General features: G+C 40.1%; 1 long non-coding RNA gene across 1 annotated transcript; it reads right to left on the reverse strand.

Annotated features, from left to right (window-relative positions):
• Window positions 1–4,274: 4,274 nt before the first annotated feature.
• On the reverse strand, window positions 4,275–11,739 carry LOC123365287. The gene is made up of 3 exons (XR_006577516.1): window positions 11,578–11,739; window positions 5,382–5,725; window positions 4,275–5,040 (listed from the first exon to the last, which is right to left on the reverse strand). It is a non-coding gene; the product is annotated as an uncharacterized LOC123365287 (long non-coding RNA).
• Window positions 11,740–17,035: the final 5,296 nt, after the last annotated feature.

Consider the following 17,035-nt stretch of genomic DNA (forward strand, 5'->3'; position numbering starts at 1 on the left):
CATACGGTGACATACACAAAAGGCAAAACAGTGTCCATGGTTGCCACGCTATGGCGTATGCCAGGGCAATTCTGGGAAAATGGGCTTGAAATGATTGTCTGCCGTTGCTTTCCCGGAGGAAGGAATGACTGGCGACATTTACCCAGAATCCACCGCGAAAATGATTTCTGCCCCAGCAGGCACAGGGGTCTCAACCCAGAATTCACAGAGACAGCCTAGACTCAGTTAATTGTTCGCAAAAATGTATCTTTGCAAGGAATTCACTCCCTGTTTCCCATCTCACAGCTTCCACTGTCTCCAGACCTGCCACAGCATCCCCCTCGCAGAGGCTGGCGAAGATTAGGCGGCGAAAGAAAAAGACAAGGGACAAGATGTTCGAGGAACGTATGGGCTGCTACCTAGCAGAGGCGGACCAGCAGAGCCAGTGGAGGGAGACCGTCTCTCTGGGCCAGCGCTCACACAGCGAACGGGAGGAGAGGTGGCGTGAGGAAGACAAGCAGGCGACTGAAACAATGCTTGGACTAGTGAGGGAGCAAACGGACACACTCAGGCGCCTTGTGGATGTTCTGCAGGACCGCAGGAGGACAGAGCCCCCCTGCAGTGTATCTGCAACCGCCCTCCCCCGCCACAAAGTCCCATACCCCCCTCACCGAAAATAATCAGGAGGAGGGGCGGCCGGGGACGTGAATACTGTCACTGCACCACAGCACAGTGCTCAAGTACCCAAAAGCTCTCATACCGTACATTTGCCGAAGTCCTTCACTTCCAGACTCACAGTAGTCCCAATCCCAGTCCCATCCCCTAACTGTCTACTTAATTAATAAAAATGATTTGCTGTTAATTACTGTTTCCGTTATGTTTTTTCAAAGAAGACTGTGTTCGAATGGGGGGCGTGGGGAAGGGGGTGGTTAATTGCATAGGACAGTCACCTTTCCCAGGGTACAGACACGGGGGCAGGATCAGCAGCGGGTCACACACACGGTGCAGTCAGTAGGCACCCTGGTCGGTTTTTGGAGGTGGTTTCCAGGATCTGTGTGGGCAGGGGAGATGTGACTTTGCAGCGGGGGAGGGCGGTTACAGATCTTATACAGCAGTCCTTGTCCTGGACCGCTGAGTCACGCAGCTGAGGAATCTGTATCCGTCCTCCTCCACCACAAGGTCACATATCCGCCCGCACACAGAATTCCATAAAGAGGGATGGCAGGCTCCGTTGAAAGAAGCCTTCCGGCACTGCGGACCGCTCTAGGAGCAGGAGCCTGTCATTCCTTGAGTTTAGAGGCAGTCTTTACATCACCGCACACCCTACCCAGCACAGCCTGCGTCCCAGTTTCAACCCTTTCACGAAAAGTCATGAATAAAGAAACCTTTGTTAAGTAATAATGGGACATGTATTTTATTTTTACACGTGTGCTGGAAGTGGGGGTAACGGGGTGAACGGGGTATGTAACCGAAGAGGAGAGTCAACAGTAACTGGGTAAAGAAACAGGGGCAGGTTCAGCTTCTCTGTAAAGAAACTGAACAGTCACAGGTCACGCTGCTCGCTGCTCGCTGGTATTTGAAGAGTTCCTTGTCGCTGTCCCAGGCGCCTGTATAGGGCTTCATGAGCAAGTGCATTAGCGGGCAGGCTGGGTCCCCGAGGATGACTATAGGCATCTGCACATCCACAACAGTTATTTCGTGGTCCGGGAAGAAACTACCTTCCTGCAGGCGTCTGAGCAGCCCACAGTTCCTGAAAACACACGCATCATGAACCTTGCCCGGCCACCCGACGTTGATGTTTGTAAAACGTCCCCTATGGTCCCCCAGTGCTTGCAGCACCATTGAAAAGTAGCCCAATTTCTCAGCAGCTGACTGTGGAAGACGTGGACGATAAAGTGCGAGGAGGAGAAAACGGCAATGATCGCAGCGGGCTCCGTGCTTGCAGTGCTGTGGCGTCCGCGCTGTCACTGACCAGAAAAGTGCACGAACAGATTGCCCGCAGGCGCTTTCACAGAGGGAGGGAGGGAGGTTGTGATTGACGGTTCAATGACGACACTTACCCAAAACCACCCTCGACACATTTCTCCCCCCAGCAGGCATTGGGGGCTCTACCCAGCATTCCAATGGGCAGCGGGGACTGCGGGAACTGTGGGATAGCTTCCTACAGTGCACCGCTTCCAAAGTCGACGCTGGCCCCGTGAATGAGGACTCAGAAATTCGAATTAGTGTATTTAGCATGGATACACAAATTCTACTTCATAAGGTCGAATCCACAAATTCGAACTAAGTTGATTCGAAATAGTCTTGTAGTGTAGACAAGGCCTAACAGGCTTACATTTTAAACAATAACTCTTCAAAACAGAGAGCGAGACCATCTTGCTCAGTGGACTAGATACACAGGTACCCTTGAAAATACCTAGGTACAGAATTTCCAAAGATGAGGATGTCCACCAACCCACATGCAAATTAATATTAAGCTAACCCTATACACCTAATTATCCCCCTCTTGGAAGTACCTTCTCCTTCTCCTCCTGACAAGATTAAGGAATCAGCCACTTACAAGACATATTATAATTAGAGGAAGTAAAATTCTGCCACACATAAATATTTTTCTGGATTATTTGTCTGTGATCCAGCAAAGCACTCAAGTGTGTAACTTTAAGCATGTGTAACTTTAAGCATGTGAATAATTCCAACTGAGGGCACTATCCAACGCACATTGGAACTACTCTAACCCACAAGTCCTTTGGTGGATCAGGGCCTTTTTCTCCTGATTGAGCTTGGTAGCAAAGGGAGAGAGATTAATCAGGTTCAGCTCTGAGTGGAGACCACTGAATATGAAAACCAAAGAGTTATATAATCTGAAACATTTTAATAACTTTAAACTTATTTTGTACCTTGCTTTTCCTACTTTGACCATGAAGAAATGCTGCCATATATTTATTTTACTACAGACATGTATTAGGAACCCACACAATCACCTGGGTTCCATTTACTGCCCATTATTGAACCATACAGAAATATGGCATTTCTTAAAAATAAAGAACATCCTATTGCTCCACACAATTCCATCAGTTTCCAGCGCAAAAAAGCCCTCAAAGGACCCACACCTTCCTCACCCTGTATTAGCTTCTCTGTGAAGGAGATTCAAGAGGTAATGAGGCTGTGGAAACAGCTGAGCCCCCTTCTGAATGGAATGGGTGATATCCACATGTGGAAAGACCCCTCTGTGCATGGATCTAGGCCACAATTTTTTCCCTGTGTGTAATCACTTTGCAAATGTTGTTCAAGGAACTGGTCTAAAAATATATAAGTTGGAGCAGGGAGAATCAATTGTTCAGCTCAACTAGTTGTACATTTGCCAAATCAGCAAAGGAGGACCAGAGTTCTAATCTTCCCACTGAGCTCTGTCTGATATGCTACCCTCTAAGAGTCCCAAATGATTTTCAGACTCTGCGCTTAGTGAGAAGGATCATAGATTTAAGCTCTATTGCGAGATGAGTTATTCACCCTGATTTTTAGGCCAGCCTGAAGCTAAAACCTTTCCAGCCTTTAAGCACCAATCCCAGCTAAGATTATTTTGGGTAGCTAGGAACCATCAGATGAAAGCAAGGTACTGTTGCAGGTATACCAGGCTCTTTAGAATGAGATTATAATATTTGATATGTGGAGGAAGAGGTGTCCCTCTTTCAATTACGAACTCTTTGCCCTTTTTTCATTAGAAACAGAAAAACAAAGAGTGCCAGTTCACAAAGGCCATGAATCAGCAAGGCATTTGAGATATGTTTATCTTTAATGGACTTAAAATGTGCTTAACTTTAAGCACGGGTGTCAGTGCTTTGCTGTGTTGGGCCAAAGTGTGTTGCAGTTTGGCATCCAGCAAACAATTCTTCAGTATTTGAAATAGTGAACGGAAGCATTTGTACCATTTATTAATACAGGTGTTTGTTAGGGAAATATTTAATAATTGTTAGTAGTAAAATGATAATAAATAGTTACAGATTTATACAGTGCCTTTCATTCCAGTGGATCCAAATGTGTTTTGCAAATTTACAAATCCTGGATTAACTATCACCCAGGGGTCATTTTATCCACTTCTGAAGTGCCACACAAAAGTGCAGCGCAGCACCAATTATTTCTGTCTCTACGGACAGTATCTGGATCTTAGCAACACTATTAATCATAGTAATTTATCTACATCCTGGTTCTGAGATTCTGGAGACATTTTCCAGAAACTGCAAACTGGGACAATATTAGCCAAAAACATTAAAAGCATATGTCTTAGCTCCCCAGTTCATCCTTCAGAAACTGAATAGCTCTTGCAGCAAAATATTTCTGATACTGGTTATTTCTAGTAGCTTGGATTTCATATCCGCCTCTGCCCAATCGCTTGTGGCAGATCTACCGCTAAAACAAATGTTTTTTCTGCTGTTTTCCCCCTTAGAATTACCGATCACTGAAGAAGTGGCTTAAAACATTTCCACTTGACAAAAATGTGAAGAAATTGTTAAAGATTCAGCTGTTTGGAAACATTAGGAGGTTGCTGGCATGAGGACTGTTCCCAGACTGCTCTTTCCTTTGGAACTAACATTTAAGTTTTGCGATATTTGTACATTTCATGCCTCCATTGTGTAGTATACCTCTCTGGTTTATTGCCCCTTTATTTATCTGAAGCTGGCATTCTTTCCACTCTCCACAATTAAGTTGTCTTGATGCTAAAGACATGCTTATTCTATTACATGTACGCCTTGTATATAGATGAAAAAGGAGATCTCCAAGGGAGAAAAAGGCTGGCGTCTCTGAGGTTGAAATGGTTTCAATCTGGCCTGAATACTTTGCCTGCAGTGCTGCAATCCACAAGTGGCTCTTAACCTCTGAAACCTGCTGACTCAAGAGTAATTGGCCAGCATGATGCCACTGTGACCATCAAGTGGAACAAATAAAATTATCCACCATTTCAGTGCTGTGATTGTCCTCTCCCACTGCGTGATTCCACGAGTCCCCTGGAGGACTGACCTGCTTATAATAAACAAGTTGTTTTCTGGGCTCCTTTTCCATTGCCTGTAGGGTAATTGCCAGAAAACAGAACCAAGCTGTGTTAACTATATTTAGTGCTTTTTTTTAAATTACATCAGATGGTTCAAATGACCAGATACTGTATGATCTTTTAAAACTAAATCATTGAGGAGCAACAAATTAAAGAGAAAACTGGATATATATAGAAAAACTCAAGTTTATGCAGTGATAGAAATTTATATATTCACAAAATTCAAGAGGATTTCACATATCCAATCAGGATGACTTACCTCCTTTTCCAGAGCAAGACAGCTTGAAAGCAGGGATTCTCTTTCTATATATACAATTTGGTAATCTATTTGTACAAAAGCAAGTTGTTTACTCACCAGGACTCAGTTCTACATCTCCATATAAAGATTGTAGCCAAATACCGCTGTCTCTGCTATGACAGTATAAATCCATAATAGTTCCAATGACTTCAGTGGATTTTATTCAGATGCACATTGGTATAACAGGGAACTGAATTTGGCTATGCCTCTTTTTATAAATATCCTTTCAAATATCCTTTCAAATATCTGGATTCAGGTGTAGGAGATACTGTCGTCTGGTAAATTCATCCAGAGTAGCCATGGTGTGAAACTATTTTTTAATATTTCCAGTAACTGATCAAGCTGATAATGGCCCTAATGCAGCTCCAAGTGACTTCAGAGGTGCAGGTTCAGCCCTAGACCTGTAAGAATGTAAGAATGGCCATATTGGGTGAGGCCAATGGTCCATCTAGCCCAATATCCTCTCTGACAGTAGCTGGTGTGGTGCCAGATGCTTCCGAGGGAATGAACAGAATAGGGTAATTTATCAAGATCCCTCCCATTATCCAGTTAGGGACTCTCAGAGCATGGGGTTGAGGCCCTGACCATCTTGGCTAATAGACATTGATGGACCTATCCTCCAGGAACATAGCTAATTATTTTTTAACCATTTATACTTTTGGCCTTCACAACATCCCCTGGCAATGAGTTTCAACAGTTGACTATGCATTGTTTGTTTTAAACCTGCTGCCTATTAATTTCATTGGGTGTCCCTGCTTCTTGTGGCACGTGACGAGGTAAATTACACTTCCTTATTCAGTTTCTACACATCATTCATGATTTTATACATCTGTATTATATCCCCCCCTTAGTCATCTCTTTTCTAAACTGAATAGTCCAGATCATTTTAATCTCTCTTTATATGGAAGCTTTTCCATATGCCTAATCATTTTTGTTGCCCTTCTCTGTATTTTTTCCAATTCTAATATATCTTTTTATTAAGATAGTGAGATCTTAATAAAATCCACAGATCTTAATAAAAGTGAGATCCACATTCAAGGCACCATCAAACCTCGGGGAAGCAGTGATGGACGACACTATCTGGGCTATCAGCCTGTTCAGGTTAGTGTAGGAGGGACGCTCGATATTGAGGTTCCGGTTGCAGATGTCGTAAATGTCGAGATGGGGTAACCAGAACTGCATGCAGTATTCAAGGAGTTGGCATACCATGGCTTTATATGGTGATATTATGATATTTTCTGCCTTATTAACTATCCCTTTCCTAATGGTTCCTAACACTGTTAGCTTTTTTGACTGCTGTTGCACGTTGAGCAGAAGTTTTCAGAGAACTATCCACAATGGCTCCAAAATCTCTTTCTTGAGTGGTAACAATTTAGACCCCATCAATTAATATGTATAGTTGGGATTATGTTTTCCAGTGTGCATTATTTTGCATTTATCAACATTGAATTTCATCTGCCATTTTGTCACCCAGTCATGTAGTTTTGTGAGATCCCACTGTAACTCTTTGCATTCTGCTTTGGATTTAACTATTTTAAGTAATTTTGTATCATCTGCAAACTTTACCACCTCACTGTTTATAAATCTTTTCCCAGATCATTTATAAATATGTAGAACAGCGCTAGTCCCTGTACAGATCCCTGGGGGACCCCACTATTTACTTTCCTCCATTGTGAGAATTCACCATTTATTCCTATCCTTGGTTTCCTATCTTTTAATCAGTTACTGATCCATAAGAGGATCTTTCCTCTTAGCCCATGATGGCTTACTTTGCTTAAGAGCCTTTAGTGAGGTACCTTGTCATAATCTTTCTGAAAGTCCAAGTACACTATATCCACTAGACCACCCTTGTCCACATGATTGTTGACCCCCTCAAAGAATTCTAATAGATTGGTGAGACATGATTTTCCTTAACAAAAGCCATGTTGACTCTTCCCCAACATATCGTGTTCATCTACGTGTCTGATAATTCTGTTCTTTACTATAGTTTCAGCCATTTTGCCTGGCACTAAAGTTATGCTTACTGGCCTGTAATAACCAGGATCACCTTTAGAACCTTGTTTAGAAATCAGCATTACATTAGCTATCCTCCAGTCATCTGGTACAGAGGCTGATTTAAGTGATAGGTTACATACTACAGTTAGTAGTTCTGAAATTTCATGAGTCCCTTCAGAACTCTTGGGTGAATACAATCTGGCCCTGGTGACTTATTACTGTTTGATTTATCAATTTGTTTCAAAACTATTGACACCTTGGATAGTTCCTCAGATTTGTCACCTGTGATGTGGGAATCTCCCTCACCTCCTCTGCAGTGAAGACTGATGCAAAGAGTAATTTAGTTTCTCCACAATGGTCTTGTCTTCCTTAAGTGCTCCTTTAGCACCTCAATAATCTAGTGTCCCCACTGATAGTTTGGCAGACTTCCTGCTTCAGAAATACTTAAAGGTATAGAACATTTTAAAAATACGTTGTTAGTTTTTGGGTCTTTTGCTAGTTGCTCTTCCAATTCTTTTTTGGCCTGCCTATTTATACTTTTATACTTCACTTGCCAGACTTTATATTCCTCTCTATTTTCCTCGGTAGGACTTGACTTCCAATTTTTAAAACATATCTTTTTCTCCCTAAATGCCTTTTACTCTGTTGTTTTGCCACAGTGGCATTTTTTGATTCTCTTACTTTTTTTTTTAATTTGCTGTATAAATATCATTAGAGCATCTACTATGGTGATTTAAAAAGTTTCCATGCAGCTTACAAGCATTTCACTCTTGTGACAGTTTCTTTTTAATTCCGCTTAACTAGCTTCCTCATTTTTTGTGTAGCTCCCCTTTTTGAAGTTAACTGCTTCTGTGGTGGGTTTCTTTGGTATTTCCCCCACTACAAAGATGTTACATTTTGGTCAAAAATTACCAAACAGTTCAGCTGTATTCACCACTTGGATCAGATCCTGTGTGCCACTTAAGACTAAATCAAGATTTGCTTTTACCTTTATGGTTTTCAGGACTAGCTGCTCCAAGAAGCAGCCATTAATGGTGTCAAGAAATTTTATCTCTGCATTCCCCAGTCAATATGGAGATAGTTGAAATCCCCCATTATTACTGGATTTTCTATTTTTATAACCTCTCGAATCTTCCTGAGCATTTCACAATCACCATCACCATCCTGGTCAGGTGATCAGAAGTATATTCCTACTGCTATACTCTTATTATTCAAGCATGGAATCTCTATTCATAGACAGAGATGAATGAGAATGTTTGGTTCATTTAAGACTTTTACCATATTTGACTCTATCTTTTCTTTCACATATAGTGCCACTCCCCTGACAGTGTGACCTCCTCTGTGATTCCTATATATTTTGTACTCTGGTATTACCGTGTCCCATTGATTATCATCATACCCTCAAGTGTCTGTGATGCCTATAGAATCAATATCCTCATTTAATACCAGGGATTTAAGGTCACAAATCTAAGTATTTAGAATTCCAGCATTTGTATACAAGCACTTATAAAAAATTGTAAATATTTAGTTGTCTGGCTTCATGTGATGTAATTGAATGCGAGTCTGTTTTGTTTGACTGTTTGTCTTCAGTTCCTACCTGTACTTTATCAATTTCTATCCTCTCCTCTTTTTATAAGGTATAGAGTATTCCCTTTAATAAATCCTTCCCTATGGAATGTGTCTATCCAAACTGTATGCTCCTCTGCACCAGTCAGCTTTCCCCTAGCTCTTAGTTTAAAAACTCCTCTACAAATATATTGTTTTGTGCTGAAGCCTTCTTTTGGTTTCTTTTGTCTTTTACGTCCGCGATTCAGCAAAGCATTATCTATCTGTCAGTCAGTCCATCAGTGTCTCTGAGTGTGTGTGTGTCATCTTCCAGAGATACATCATATCTGTTAATATGTATACACAATTTTAATTGAGTTTCACTTTGAATTTCAGAATTCATTTGAACATCAAAACTGAAAACAAAGCTTGTGAAATGGAATCCACGCAAACCAAAAAGTTTGCTAAGGGAATAAAAGAACTCTGAATTGTATAGAACTTTAATGATGAAAAGGAACACAATGAATATATTAACAGAGACACACCAGACTACCTAGCCATATATTACACCACCATTTAGGGCACCTGCCAATGTTTGACTCAGAATCCATAGTTCACTGCTTGTTGTAAACCATTACCTTTTAGCCTCCCAATTCAGCTTAGCATTTAAGCACATGCTGATTTTTAGCATTGTTATACACATGCTTAAATGCTTTGCTGAATCATAGTCGCAAAAGACAAAAGAAACCAACAACTGATTTTTTTAAAATGTGCATTATTTCAAATCATCATGAAGGATTACCCTGCACCACTACTGTACTTATTTAATCTAAGGACCTGTCTATAGACAGTTTTTGTGCCACCTTAACTATATCAGTTTGGAAACCAATATCATTAAAGCAGTATATTGTCCTAGTGTGGACACAGACTGGTGTTTACACTGTAAAGTTACAGGAATAATCTATACTTATGTAAACACTTGTTTACACCTACAAAACTGCATCTACACGAGGGGTGGTACCAATTTAACTGTTTTGATATACACCCAAAACTGAAATAGTTAAATTAGTATAAAAACTGTGTGTGGACCAGACCTAAGTTACCTATCATTTTGGTATCTGAACAGTGGCCAGATACAATGTGAAATATGATGTAGCTCAAGAAGATGACAATGAGACAGACACTAATGGACAGATTGACAGATAGATTATGACCATAATGGTGATGATTGATTGCTGTTGAAGAGAAACTGATAGCTGTATCAAAAGCAGTACATCCTCCAAAAATATTCATGGTAAAATTCAAACTTGTTGCTTTCTAAGAATAACTTACAAGACAAGCCCTTTGAGTTGCTCACATTTTCCTAGCCAGCCTTCCTAAAACAAATCACAGGATCTAGCCTTTTAGTTGGTTCCTTTAATCACAAGTAGATATCTGTGGGCCCCACTGATGAGACATCATATTACCCAGGCACAATTCCTGTAAGATATGAAAAGTGTGACTTTCATTTCAGGTAGGCTTAGCACACATCTGTGCTGGATGCACGCATCTGTACTTTAAGCTTATTTTGATATAGGTATGGTCACAAATGCTACTTCCTCTTGTCTCTGGCTACCACGCAACACACTTCAGTTGTGTAGGTTCACACAACACACTTCAGTTTTCCTTTATGGCCTACTGTATTCTTTTGTATGCCAAGCACCAGTGAGCTGGAGAAAAGAGGAAGTAGCATATGTGACCATACCTATATCAAAATAAGCTTAAAGTAAACAATTAAGGGAAAACTGTGTCTTTAAAGCAGTGGTTCTCAACCTTTACAGACTACTGTATCCCTGATTTGTCTTGTGTACCCCAAGTTTCATCTTGCTTAAAAACTACTTGCTTACAAAATCAGACATAAAAATACAAAAGGGTCACAACATGCTGTTACTGAAAAATGGCTTACTTTCTCATTTTTACCATGTAATTATAAAATAAATCAATTGGAATATAAATATTGTACTTACATTTCAGTGTATAGTATATAGAGCAGTATAAACAAGTCATTGTATGTATGAAATGTCAGTTTGTACTGACTTTGCTAGTGCTTTTTATGTAGCCTGTTGTAAAACTAGGCAAATATCTACATGAGTTGATATACCCCCTGGAAGACCTGTGTGTGCCCCCCAGGGGTACGCATATCCTTGGTTGAGAACCGCTGCTTTAAAGCACAATTGATGACAGAAGTTAGTATGAAGGCAGATTGCCTCACCAGGAACTCTTGGAGGGCTGGGGGATTTGGACTGCATGTCACTCTTCAATGTGTGCAGCTCCATTGCCTTTGCAAGGGGCTAGCACTGCTGGATTGTGGTTCAAGGCCATGTAAGTGCTAATTTGGAGGAATGCTGGAGACTCAGGGACTGTGATTGCTGTAGACTCCTGGGAAAGACAATGGCTCTGGAAATAACCTAGCTCTTATTATTTTGTGTGTGAAATAGAAAGCTGTCTCTGTTTTCACTAGCTATAGTTCAATGTTGCTTAATTAGATAGTATCAACCCACTCAGCGAATGCCTTTCAACATGCAATCAGTTAATTTGCTCTTTGTTACATTACTTTATCCTTCTGGCTGCTGCAGATCCCTTCTCGAGTGGTTTTTAGTAACAGCCATTAAAAAAAAAACATTTTATTATGACTCGTGACTGAAAATGCCTCTCTCCATTACTACTTGAATACCTTCTGCCTCTCCAAACCACACCCATTCCATCGGTAGTCTATCACAGCACTGACGCAGTGCCCAACACACAATTATGGGGTCTGATTCTTCACTGTCTTGCATCTTGTGCTGTCAGTTAGTCCCGTGGAAAGGGAGTGCAAAGTGGAAGTACAATGATGCCATTTTGTAGCTAGGCGGCACAGTAAGGCTTTCTAGAAGGATGGTAGCTATAGCAACAGCGGAGTGTAATGGAACACTGGGCCAGATACTCAAGGCCAAACTTCCAGCACAGTTTAGCTAATTTATGCTGGCTCCCAGTAGTCACCAAGGACTTGTTCCAGCAGTGAGGGATCACTAGAGCATAAGATATCCTAGTCATGGCCCCATCCCGACAGACACTCTCTGCGATAAGGCCCGGGAGGGATGGGTGGACATTCAGGGATTCCCCTAGTCCGCAGATCCTTATCTGCTATAAGTATTTGGCACTCCCCTGAGCCAAGCAGAAATCAGACACAGGAGACATTTGAGCCTATGGCCCCTGGTCATTTATAGAAATATGGAAAGCTTCCAGTTTTAGTAAGAGGAAGAAAAATTTGGAACACAGGACGGCAATTGAACAGCAATTTCTGAAATCTACTATATTTCTACTTCTATGTGAAATATCAACAAATAATCTGACAATCAGGTCTTTACACTATAATGAATGGTTCTAATACTAATCACTTAGTTTCTCAGAGAGATCATTTTAAAAATCATTATAACTACTGGGGCCTCACTTCTCCTCTGCCTTGAACCTTGTATAGACATTTACACCTGTGTGAGGCATTTTACACCCCCTTTGCACATGTGTAAGTGAGCGCTCATGGGGCAAGGCAAGGGGAGAACTGAGCCCTGCATTTCATGATGAGGTCATATGTAACCTGAATATAAACTACTGTGATCTTATTAAAGAAGGAAATCCCATCCATAGCACTCTTGATTTTTTCCAGTTATCCCTAATTAAAAGTCTCCACTTCTATTTATGTTTGAGTAGGATTTTTATTTCTTTTAAAAACCAATTGTGTATGCATTGACTCATCCATGTTTAAAAAAGTTATGATAACCTAATGGCAACTGACCACAGAAATTCTCTAGATGTAACTTAGTAACTGCAGAGACATAAACCCACAAAAGACTTGGCTAAGGGCTTGTCTTGATGTAATTATTGGCGTAGACTGGGGGAAGTGTAGTATTGTGGTTAAGCAGGAGAGTGGAAACTGGGAGCTCTGGGTTCTATTTGTGGCTCTGCTATAGCATATCTCTGTGCCCTTGAGCAAGTTGCTTAAGCTTTCTGAATCTCAATTCCCCCTACTATAAAATGGTGATAGCAGTTACCCTCTCTCCGGGGTGCTATTAGCCTTAAGTAAAGGACTCCGTGACCCCCAGATGGAAGACACTAAGGAACTGCAAAGTATTATTATCAAAAGTACAAGCCACTGACCTCAATAACGCAGTGCATTCTGCATAAATCTCAAAAGTTAACATGAAACTTTGGATTTTTATAGGATCCACTGAACTCAATTGGACAACTTGTGTGACAACAATCAGCAAAATGTGAACCCATAGTTGTAGCTCCTGGCTCTTTAAAGTAGTTTGTATGAAATATGTTACAGAAAACAACATTCATTGCATTGCAATGTATCACCACAATCAATTTTTAGACCAATAGTTACGATTAATTTTCCACATTCCCTTCAAGTTCTCTAGTTTTTCAAACTTGTAAGAGCAGAGTTTAGTGCATGGCAAAGTGTATAAGAAAATGGCTAATCACATGGTTAAAAATAAATAAAAAAGGCCACCAACAACAGTACATAAAACTAATAAAGCTTTGCCAATTTAGTCATCTGCATCTATGTTATATTCCCTTCCTCATTTGTCATCTGCGTCCATCTTTTAGATTGTAACTCCTCAGGCAAGGATTGTCTCAGCACCCAGCACATTGTGACTCCAATTCTATGTGGGGCCCAACATAATATAGGTATTTACGACTATTACTAATAGCAAAGAGCTGGAAGAAAAAAACCCATAATGTACAATTTTGGATTCTTTTCTCAAAATAATATGTTTTTATTTGCATGTAGGTTGCATATAGGTTATAGAATGATGATGTTCATGTCTGTTGTCTAACAAAACCTACAGCATTTCAATAGAAGAATGCATTGAACTGGGACTCAGGAGACCTGGCTTCAAGTCCCAGCTCTGCCATTGGCTTCCATGTGACCTTGTGCAAGTCACTTCACTTCTCTGTGCCTTATTTTCCACATCTGCAAAATGGGGATACTGATACTGGCCTCCTTTGTAAACACTTTGAGATCTACTGATGAAACGAATATTACTAATTTTATATTTGATCAAGGGAAAGAAACTCAAAAACAAGTTTAAATACAAAAGATGCTACTCTGAATAAAATATAATTAGAGCCAAAGTCAAATCTGACACGTCTCAAAAATATTCAACCATAAGAGAAACCAGTCTTATAACTATATTTAAGGTTCTTATGCTCACATATTCCTGAAATTAGATTTTTCCTCTAAGTTCAAATGTAAATTATATTACTTACAAAATTATAAAAGGTCAAATCTTCTGTATGTCTTTGTCACATCACATACACATTTAAAGTAAAATCCTGATGCCATAGATGTCAAAGACAAAACTCCCATCGGCTTCCGTGGGACAACCTATAATATTTGTTATGCATGCACTTTTTATAGAACAACAACAACAACAATAATAATTAATAATAATAAAAATAATAAAAAATACAGTGGCACCTGCCTTAACTGACCACTGAGAGTTGTTACAAAAATAGACGGAATAGAATTATACTCAATACATTTAGGGATACATTGGGGCAGTCTCTCAGAGACAGGAGATTGTCTAATGAAGGTGGTCTCTTGTATAGATTTCCATGTAGTAATAAATAGAGATATTCCTATAGAGTGATGTTCACTTCAGCTACAAGAAGCCTATGTAACAAAGCATGATATAGGCAAAGAGGAGGTTGGAGAGTCAAAACCCAACCCCCATATTGGGGTCATGCACTGGTCTTCAGTGCTGCATCCAAGTGGCCCACCATATGGGTTTAAGTAACACTTTCAGCTTGATCATGCAGTTTGCTCCATGTGTTGAGGCTAGTGTGTCTAAGCAAACTAATACCCATAGATCCTCTCCCAGCTTTCTACCCATCACTCCATCCCCACTCTGTCTATGCAGTGTTCACCCAAAAATCATTTTCACTTCATGCAGAAGGCTGCTGCTGGGTTGTCCCTGACCACACTCTCCCATCATCCTGTGCAGTCCCAATGCAGGGCTTAAGTGCAGCTAACCTTCTGTACATGGGTGAATTTCACCCATTGAGCTTTACAGCTTCAGAGTACTTTGTACAAACATTAACAAGTCATCCTCACTTCATCCCTGAGAAATAGGTAAGCAATTCTGCCCTCATTACTCAAGTGTTTTTATTATATTTTATTTTATTTTTCCTCTTGTTGATTTACCACTGAGTTGTAAATGTCTTTACATGAAAGCAGGTCTGTAAAAAAAGACAGTCTTGTTATCACACTGTTTTGGTAGCAATTCTATACCAAGCACTTAAATGGAATAGTAATGAAGAACTGTTTTGATTACAGGCCCTGTGATAAGAGAAGTGCTATAATTCTAGAAGCTATCATTACAGAAACAAGACTAGTATGGGGTTGCTTTTAACCGGACATTCTTACCATGCTTTAATCTTGATTCTTGAAACATTTCTGCATGGATGATACAATACTGTTAAAATATTTAGAAAATATAAAAAATACAAACCATGCAGAACAAATGAGCTATATTTGGTGCAATCTGAATAAGATATCTCCTACCACATGCAAGATTTTTAGCAAACCCAGGGAAAATGCTCTTTGGCCAGAGGCTATTCCTGTGTTGTTTGGAATTCCATCTCCATAGGATGCATTTTTCAAAGGGGTGTGTAGGAGATCACTATGCATGCACCAATGCTGTGACCAAACATGAATTAAATACTGTTCTTTAGAACTGTCCGAAAATATGAGAACCTCTACCCAGACCTAACACATAATCCACTGTGGACTATTATTTAATAGCATCCAGATATGTGCTAGACACTTCACTGAACTGGTCCCAGCCCCAAAGAACTTACAATTTAATATTAGATATGACATAAAAGAAGGGTAACAAAAAGGGGCAGGGAAGGGTGAGCGAAGGGAAACTCTGGTAAGATTGTGAACTTAGTCATGGCATGTGCACATCTTGGTGATTCTGTAAAAGTGTCTTCTATGTTTGGGATCATTTGGAAATGTCAGTTCATGTAATCTGGAATTAATTCTATATCTGCTTTACTATGGGAAGTCAAAGTACAAATGTACCAATGGCCTTTTAGTTGAGGCACAAACCCACAAACATTAAAGTTCAGGAGGCCTGCTCTGCTCATTTTAACTTCTGTAAAAAGGGCTGAGTAACCGCAGCCAAATTAGAAGCTCTTCGAGATTTTGATCCATTCACTCTGCTGAAATTGTTTCAATGGATAAATGCTTTCACTATCAGGTACACAGCCTAATCTCTTTTGCCCTTCCCAGATAATAAAGAATTACATTAAATTAAAAGTCTCATCCTGCAATTTAAGGAACACTTTCTGTGAGTCTGAATGACCTCATCTTCCTTGTTTTTAACCTTACAAGAGTGAATACTTAATATGGCAGAAAAGATGGATGAAGACAATGTCATCCAAGGGCAATTCATACCTGATATCTGTCAAAAACATGAAACATTTTAATTAGTTTTCGCAAGTATGATTTGGAAGCACCAGAAAAATTAGTGAATTTAACTCAGTTTCAAACTAATTATAAATTAGAAGGACAAACTATTTATGATCTTGTTGTGCAGGAGCAATCTGTACTATGAAATCAACCTCTTATTAATTCACTAGAAATGTATAAAAAATAATGGCCTTACTCTGCCATTTCCAACTGATTTTTTAATGCAGTATCTTGACTGTGATGGAAAGTTCAAACTGGAGTTGCATTTCATTTTAATTCATCCTGTTCCATGGTTATCCTAGAGATGACACAGTGGTCACATTTTTTCCTACCATGGTAAAAAAATAAATAAATATTTGAAAGTCATCTTGTCCATCTCTCTAACAGAGCAAATTTGCCCTCTGCAGAATATTCCCCAGGGCTTTCTCAAGTCTATTCTTAGATTACCTAAGTGATGAGAATTTCTGCAGAATTCAGTTCAGGAGCAGGCTAATCTCCTCAAGCAAGTCCTGGGACAGATGGAAATGGATAGGGCCCCTGCTCAGGAAGTAGTAAATAAGAGTTACTGTAAATATTGTTGCAGTAAACCCTCGAAGACAAAAACCAGCCATTTCAGCTACAATAAGAGTGTCTACAAATGTAGGGCCCAATGCTGAGAAGTGTTGACCTC

This window comes from Mauremys mutica, chromosome 2, assembly GCF_020497125.1.
Source record: "Mauremys mutica isolate MM-2020 ecotype Southern chromosome 2, ASM2049712v1, whole genome shotgun sequence".
Lineage (NCBI taxonomy): Eukaryota > Metazoa > Chordata > Testudines > Geoemydidae > Mauremys > Mauremys mutica.